This window comes from Anser anser, assembly GCF_964211835.1.
Source record: "Anser anser genome assembly, chromosome: 8".
NCBI classification, from domain to species: domain Eukaryota; kingdom Metazoa; phylum Chordata; class Aves; order Anseriformes; family Anatidae; genus Anser; species Anser anser.
Genome location: NC_139728.1, coordinates 14,080,562 through 14,088,780, shown reverse-complemented (window position 1 = coordinate 14,088,780; position 8,219 = coordinate 14,080,562).

Genomic DNA, 8,219 nt, shown 5'->3' with positions numbered 1-8,219 from the left:
AAGGAAAGGAAAGGAAAGGAAAGGAAAGGAAAGGAAAGAAAAGAAAAGAAAAGAAAAGAAAGAAAGAAAAGAAAAGAAAAGAAAAGAAAAGAAAAGAAAAGAAAAGAAAAGAAAAGAAAAGAAAAGAAAAGAAAAAAAAAAGAGAAGAAAAGACTGTTTCTTGAGAGAATTCACATTTTCAATGAGTATAGCTGTGTGCTATTTTTCTCTAAGGGAGAAGAAAGAAAAGAAGCAGGTGACAGTAACCTGAAATGAAAGGTAGGGACTGAAAGCAGACAATGGAAGGGAACATCACCTGCCTTGGGAGTACACACTGAAGTTTTCATGTGCACTTGCCAGAGAGAATCTCAAAAAGGGGAAAAAATATTCACTAAGCACAGGTTTAGGTCAGATTTAGCTGTACTACATATGTTGTTTCCTTTGCTTCAATTCAGTTTTCCTTCTTCCTTTTGGCATAATAGCCCATGTTTGTCTGACGATCAGGAAATTTTCTATGGATGGTCTCAGGAGGAAAACTACTGTATAAGACGTGGGAAGAAATAAAGGAAAATTACTTGCTGTTCTATTGAATTTGAAATGGAAAATGTGTGGACAAGAATAAAAAGAAAGAATAATGTTAGCCTGGAAAAAGGTGGGAGCAAACTCAGGATTATACAAGCAACCCGAATCCTGAAATATCTGAAGGGAGGGTCTCGAGAGGATGAAACCAGTCTCTATTCAGTTGTGCCCAGCAATAGGATGAGAGGCAATCGGCACAAACTGAAGCACAGGGAGTTCCAGCTGGATATGAGAGGGCACTTTACTGTGAAGGTGACAGAGCACTGGAACAGGTTGCCCAGAGAGGTTGTGGAGTCTCCTTCTCTGGAGATATTCAAAACCTGTCTGGATACCATCCTGCGTAAAGTGCTCTACGTGATTCTTCCTGGCAGGGGGTTGGACTAGATGATCTTAAAAGATGGATCCCTTCCAACCTCGTCTATTCTGTGATTCTGTGATCTTTATCTGTAACCCTGAGATATAGAAGTATATATATACTGAATAATATAGTGTATATATATATATAAAAGTAAATAAAATAATAAATAAAAAATATAAATAAATAATAAAAATAAATAAAGTATATATATATATATAAATTTATTTCAGTTTTAGCTCCCTGTTTAGTCCTGGCTCTGATATGCCACAACTAAATAACCTTGTCTCAGCTTGCTGAGTCTGTAGAAAAATGAGTAAGGAAAAACTACAGGGCCAGTACGGACTGTTGAAGTGAGCAATGCTACCAGTTCAAGATTCAAGAGAGAAATCACCAATGCAGAAGGGCATAAAATGCTCATGGGAAAAACAGGTAGGCTGGTTGGAGACTAGGAGTTGTCTAGGTCTCAGCTGAAATCCTTGATGCTGGCCATGCTGATGGAACTCATGGAATGAGTGCTGCAGTTCTACATCTCAGTAGCACTGTGGACTTGCTAGGGAGATATAGGGCACAATTCATCCTCTCCTGACTCATGCCTGTCTGACCAGGAAGTCTCTGGGGCTTTGTCCTGGGCAGTGAGCATGCACATGCCCAGCCTAATAGTTCCCTAAGTCCCAGCTATTATTTGTGTGTGAGGCAATAGATAATTTTATTCCTTGAATTTGCCTGTCCTATTTGCAAAGTTTCTTCACACCTAGCTAATGATGCTTGAACAAGTTAAGCTAAATGAAGGGCTGTAAAAATCAGAAGATTTGAGGAACTTACTCCAAAAGATCCAGTTGCTAGATTACTTGATACAGATACAAGATTCACATTTCTTTTCACTCTTGAGTCCTTACATCCTATCCCTTCCCCAAAAGAAAACAATTTGTAACGGTACTGAACTTTTGAGAACCATTATTACTAGGCGTAACATTGCTATTTTCTTCATGAAATGAAGAAATGAACTTTTGAGCTTTTCATTAAAAAGAAAGACCAAAGAAAACTAAAAGTTATTGTATTTCTTTGTTTGAAACATAAAAACAGCCTGACTTTGCATTCAGAGGAACAGTTTTAGTCACTTTAATTTGATCTGTCTTTTTTTGTTGTTTGTTTGTCCTTTCTCTAACTGAAAACAAAATAATCTGATTAGACAAAACATTGCCATTCATTTGCTTAGCAACAAGTCATCTGCCCATGAGCCGAATAGTTGGTAAAGAGAATTTCTTAAATAGTTAAACTACCTAGGAACAGAGTTATTTCTAGTATCTAGTACCTAGAGTTGTAGAGAGAAAACTCTCCTTGTCTATAGTGAATGAACAACTCTTTGAGTTTTACAACTATTGTTATTGCTACCTTGCACTTCTGCCCTGAAGTAGAAGACAAAGCAGTGGTGCTTATCCTGTGACATTTGATTGTATTTGGAATTCAGATCCAAATACCAACAGAAGAAGGTTAGATGCATTTAGATACACTCAATAGCTAGAAATATTTAGAATACTTAAAATATACAGATATTTTTTCCAGTAATAGTATTTTATTTTATTTTATTATTTTATTTTATTTTATTTTATTTTATTTTATTTTATTTTATTTTATTTTATTTTATTTTATTTTATTTTATTTTATTTTATTTTATTTTTATTTTATTTTATTTTATTATTTTATTTTATTTTATTTTATTTTATTTTATTTTATTTTATTTTATTTTATTTTATTTTATTTTATTTTATTTATTTTATTTTATTTTATTTTATTTTATTTTATTTTATTTTTTTCCAGTAACAGTATTCTTTTTTCCTGACTTTCCAGACCTTAGATGTACGCAAGTCGATGGGGCCGGATGGGATCCACCTTAGGGTACTGAGAAAGCAGGCAGAAGAACTGGCCAAGCCACTTTCCATCATTTATCAGCAGTCCTGGCTATCAGGGGAGGTCCCAGGTGACTGGCAGCTAGCAAATATGACGCCCATCTACAAGAAGGGCTGGAAGGTAGACCCAGGAAACTATAGGCCTGTTAGATTGACTTCAGTGCCAGGAAAGCTCATGGAGCAAATTATCCTGACCAGGCGATCAGGCCCAGTCAGCATGGGTTTATGAAAGGCAGGTCCTGCTTGACGAACCTGATCTCCTTCTATGACAAAGTGACGTCCTTGGTGGATGAGGGAAAGGCTATAGATGTGGTCTACCTTGACTTCAGTAAGGCTTTTGACGCCGTTTCCAACAGCAGTTTCCTCGAGAATCTGTCTGCTCATTGCTTGGACTGGCTTACACTTCGTTGGGTTAAAAACTGGCTGGCTAGCCGGGCCCAAAGAGTCGTGATGAATGGAGCTAAATCCAGTTGGAGGCCGGTCACTAGTGGAGTCCCCCAGGGCTCAGTACTAGGGCCAGTTCTCTTTAACATCTTTATTGATGATCTGGATGAGGGGATCGAGTACACCCTCAGTAAGTTTGCAAACACCAAGTCAGGTGCATGTGTTGATCTGCTTGAGGGTAGGAAGGCTCTGCAGGAGGATCTGGATAGGCTGGACCCATGGGCTGAGGCCAACTGTATGAAGTTCAACAAGGCCAAGTGCCAGGTCCTGCACCTGGGGCACAACAACCCCAAGCAGCGCTACAGGCTGGGAGATGAGTGGTTAGGAAGCTGCCTGGCAGAGAAGGACCTGGGAGTATTGGTTGATAGTCGGCTGAATATGAGCCAGCAGTGTCCTCAGGTGGCCAAGAAGGCCAACGGCATCCTGGCTTGTATAAGAAACAGTGTGGCCAGCAGGGCTAGGGAAGTGATTGTTCCCCTTTACTCGGCTCTGGTGAGGCCGCACCTCGAGTACTGTGTTCAGTTTTGGTCCCCTCACTACAAGAAGGATATCGAGGTGCTCAAGCGAGTCCAGAGAAGGGCAACAAAGCTGGTGAGGGGTCTGGAGAACAAGTCTTACGAGGAGCTGCTGAGGGAGCTGGGATCGTTCAGCCTGGAAAAGAGGAGACTCAGGGGCAACCTTATCTCACTCTATAGATACCTTAAAGGAGGTTGTAACGAGGTGGAGGTTGGTTTATTCTCCCAAGTGCCTGGTGACAGGATGAAGGGGAATGGGCTAAAGTTGCGCCAGGGGAGATTTAGGTTGGATATTAGGAAGAACGTCTTTACCGAAAGGGTTGTTAGGCATTGGAATGGGCTGCCCAGGGAAGTGGTTGAGTCACCACCCCTGGATGTCTTTAAGAGATGTTTAGATGTAGATCTTAGTGGTATGGTTTAGTGGAGGACTTGTTAGTGTTAGGTCAGAGGTTGGACTAGGTGATCTTGGAGATCTCTTCCAACCTAGATGATTCTGTGATTCTGTGATTCTGTGATCTGCAGCTTCATAAACTGTTGATCAGGTTATGAAATACCACGGTCATCGTGAAGCTTGGGTTAATGTTAAGAATTTTTGTTATTAGATCTCAGCCCAGAAAAAGGTATGGTACGATTCATCAGGGAGGGTAGGATATCTGGGGTCATGTACAGGAAAGTTTTCTTTTTCTTTTGGGATAATGATCAGTGTGAGGTCAGGTTGCTGCAGGCTCTCAAAGTCAGTTTCTCTGTGCTTTTTCCTGAAAATAGTTTCTTGCAACTTCAAAACAAATTAAAGTTCTTTGTTTCTACAAAAGAGAGAGGTCAATCTGTCTAGCACTCCTAAAATGCAACTGCCTCCTTATTACTGTCTCAGTGCTTGTGTTCAATGTCTAAATGAAATCAGGAGGAAAAAGAAAAAAAAAAAAAAGAAAAAAAAAAAAAGAGAGAGAGAGAGAAAGCCAGACAATCTTCTCTAGCTCCTGGAAAACAGAAAAAAATGTACTAATAAAAAGAACCTTCTGGCAACAGAGTTATACAGTTATACACAGAATACATTCATCAATGTTATACAAACTGAATGAGACTGTTAAAAGGGGCAACACTGTATGAATAAACATAAGTGTTTCTACTTGGCATTATTTCATTAGTCTGTCACAAAGATATGATATATTACTCAGTAACTCTTTAGTAACAACATAAGATGGACAACAGGTTTCTGTTATAAATGTTGGAAAGATGAGGCAGGGAAAAATCGGAATACGTTGATTAGCAAAACTGAAAGCTAGTCACATCTGGAAGCTTAGCAAAGTAAGACTGTAATTGTGTCTTATCATTTATTTCACTATGCTCTTCTGGATGTCACACAGAGAAGAAAAATTTGTGAAGGCCCTCTATTAGTGAAAAAAGCACATAAGTGAAATTTCATTTATACCGTGGGTTGTCAGTAGCTTGATGTAAAATTCAAACAATGCAAGATCGTTGCAATGTATGACAGTAAAGGTGTTTTCTCAGAAACCTGAGGATCCCTTTGAAAACATTGGTTTAAGCTGTCCTATCATCACAAACTTTACTTTTCAGTATTTCTGTATGATGACTATGTGAATGTGGGTCAAGCTAGGTCAAGGGAACATCAATAGCTTTGTTCTAGGAAACAAGGGCTGGTGTTTAGCATTTCTGAATAGTCAGTAGCGCTCCTAGGGGATAATTTTTCCTTGGGCATGTGGTCCAAGCCAATGTCTGAATATGCCGTTAAAGATGCTTATAATTTTTCATATAAAATATTAAATTGAGTCCATGTCTATGCTTTTCTATGAATGTGCTACTTTATTTCAACACTTTGACAGGTTCAACAAGTTATATTTTCTCTATGTGCAATTCTGGGATTCTGGTTTAGAATCTTAAAACAGAATAGTTCTAAATATCCTTTATTTATTTTTTTCCCCCACACAGAATTGGTGAAATATAAGGCACAAATGTCAACACTCCTCTCTCTTTTCCAAATCCAGGCACTGTTTTTTACACATTTTTGAAGGATGTGAAGCTTCATAAACCAGAAGAAGTATCACTGGTAAATTACAAGAAGTGGAAGGATGATTATGTGGTGGAAGCAGGATGCTTTTGATGTTTTATGATTCAGTGTCCCACATCATCTGTTTGACTAACTTGATTTCCTTTTAAGATAAGATCACCCAACTAGTTGATCGAGGGAAACCAGCTGATGTAATCTTTTTGGATTTCAGTAAAGCTTTCAACACAGTTTCCCATAGGATCCTACTGGACAAAATATCCAGCATACAGCTAGAAAAAAAACATCGTACAATGGGTGAACGATTGGCTGATAGGCAGGGCTCAAAGGGTTATGGCAAATGGGGCCACATCAGGCTGGCGGCCAGTCACCAGTGAGGTCCCCCAAGGCTCCATTTTAGGGCTGGTTCTCTTCAATGTTTATATGAACAATTTAGATGTAGGACTAGAAGGTGTTTTGAGTAAATTTGCTGATGATGCTAAACTGGGAGGAGTTGTTGACTCTGTTGAGTGTGGAAAGTCCTTGAAGAGACATCTGGACACATTGGTGAGCTGGGCAATCACCAACTGCATGAAGTTTAACAAGAGCAAGTGCCAGGTCCTGCACCTGGGATGGGGCAACCCTGGCTGGGTTGTACAGACTGGGCAACGAGACACTGGACAGCAGCCCCACAGAGAGGGATCTGGGTGTTTTGGTTGATAGAAGGCTGAATATGAGCCAGCAGTGTGACCTGGCAGCCAGGAGGGCCAACTGTATCCTGGGGTGCACCAAGCACGGCATTGGTAGTTGGTCAAGGGAAGTGATTGTCCCACTCTACTCTGCACTGGTGTGGCCTCACCTTGAGTACCGTGTGCAGTTCTGGGCACCACACTACAAAAAGGATGTTAAACTGTTCGAGAGTGTCCAGAGGAGGGCTACAAAGATGGTGAAGGGCCTAGGGTGGAAGATGTATGAGGAGTGGCTGAGGTCACTAGGCCTGTTCAGCCTGGAAAAGAGGAGGCTGAGGGGAGACCTCATTGTGGTCTACAGCTTCCTCACAAGGGGGAGTGGAAGGGCAGGCACCGATCTACTCTCTTTAGTAACCAGTGATAGGACCCAAAAGAATGGTGTCAAACTGAGACAGGGGAGGTTCAGGTTGGATATCAAGAAGAGGTTCTTCACCGAGATGGTTGTCGCACATTGGAACAGGCTCCCCAGGGATGTAGTCATGCCACCAAGCCTGTCAGAGTTTAAGCAGCTTTTGGACTATGCTCTCAGTCATATGATCTGAATTTTTGGGTAGAGCTGTGTGGAGCCAGGAGCTGGACTTGATGATCCTTGTGGGTCCCTTCCAACTTGGGATATTCTATGACTCTATGATATCATATTTAGATAAGATCACCAAATAACAGATCTTGAAACCCTATGCACAGAAAAAAAATGATTATATACAGGGACATAGAAGCTATTTTAATGAAACAGACTTTTAGTCTGGCAATAAACTGCACCTGATGAATTGGATGAAAGTCAAAAGAGAAAGAGAAAAAAAATGAGAGGACATAAATCTAATGTCATCATTTTTGCAATAACTTCTTAAATTTTTTCTGTCATTGAATAGTTGTACTTAAAAGGCTATCATATATCTTGAACTTCAATAATTAACTTTTTCTTTTTTTTGTGATTCCAGGAAAAAATGATTTAAGTAGGTTTGTGTCTTGAGACAGAGCTGACAATGTTCACATCTGAGGAACAGTGCAATATGTTAGAATTCTAAACTTGGTTAACATTCTTGTAGAAAACCTTGTGCTTTAATGTGCTGCAAATATTGCCCAGGGGTCATGTCCCACAGGAGGAGACTCTGATCAGTGCTGCACTATAACACTTGAGCTATCTGATATTTATACTAGTTTAGCAAGGGCAGTTATACTATTTACTAACAGGCATTGTGTAATTACCTGAGGCCAAAACATGAGACAAATTTAATACATACAGCACCAGACATTTTGCAGCTCAAATAATTACAACTGATTTTTTTTTTTTTTAATCAGAAAAGGTTTTCTCTGCAATATTTCAAAATATTAAAGTATCCTGATCCTCATCTAGAAGTTCATTTAAAAAGGAAAGGCAGGCATACACAGAAGTTAGAAGCTAAGACTGGAATTTTAATAGGAATTCAGCACTACAGAGCTCTGCAGAGGACCCAGAAGAGTCATTGTGAGATGGCAAAGGAGAATACAAGCAAACACCTTCACTAGTGGAAACCTTAACCACTGTCACAGAAGTCTTCCTATGCCTTTTGCTTCATAAACTCTTTAAATAGACTCCCTAATAAAATTCCAGAGAGTTATGCAATTCTAATGGAATAACTAAAGGTGAACCACTGCTCTTGTGGGGATGAGCTTAACAACAAAGCCTACTAAAAGACAAACTCTTGA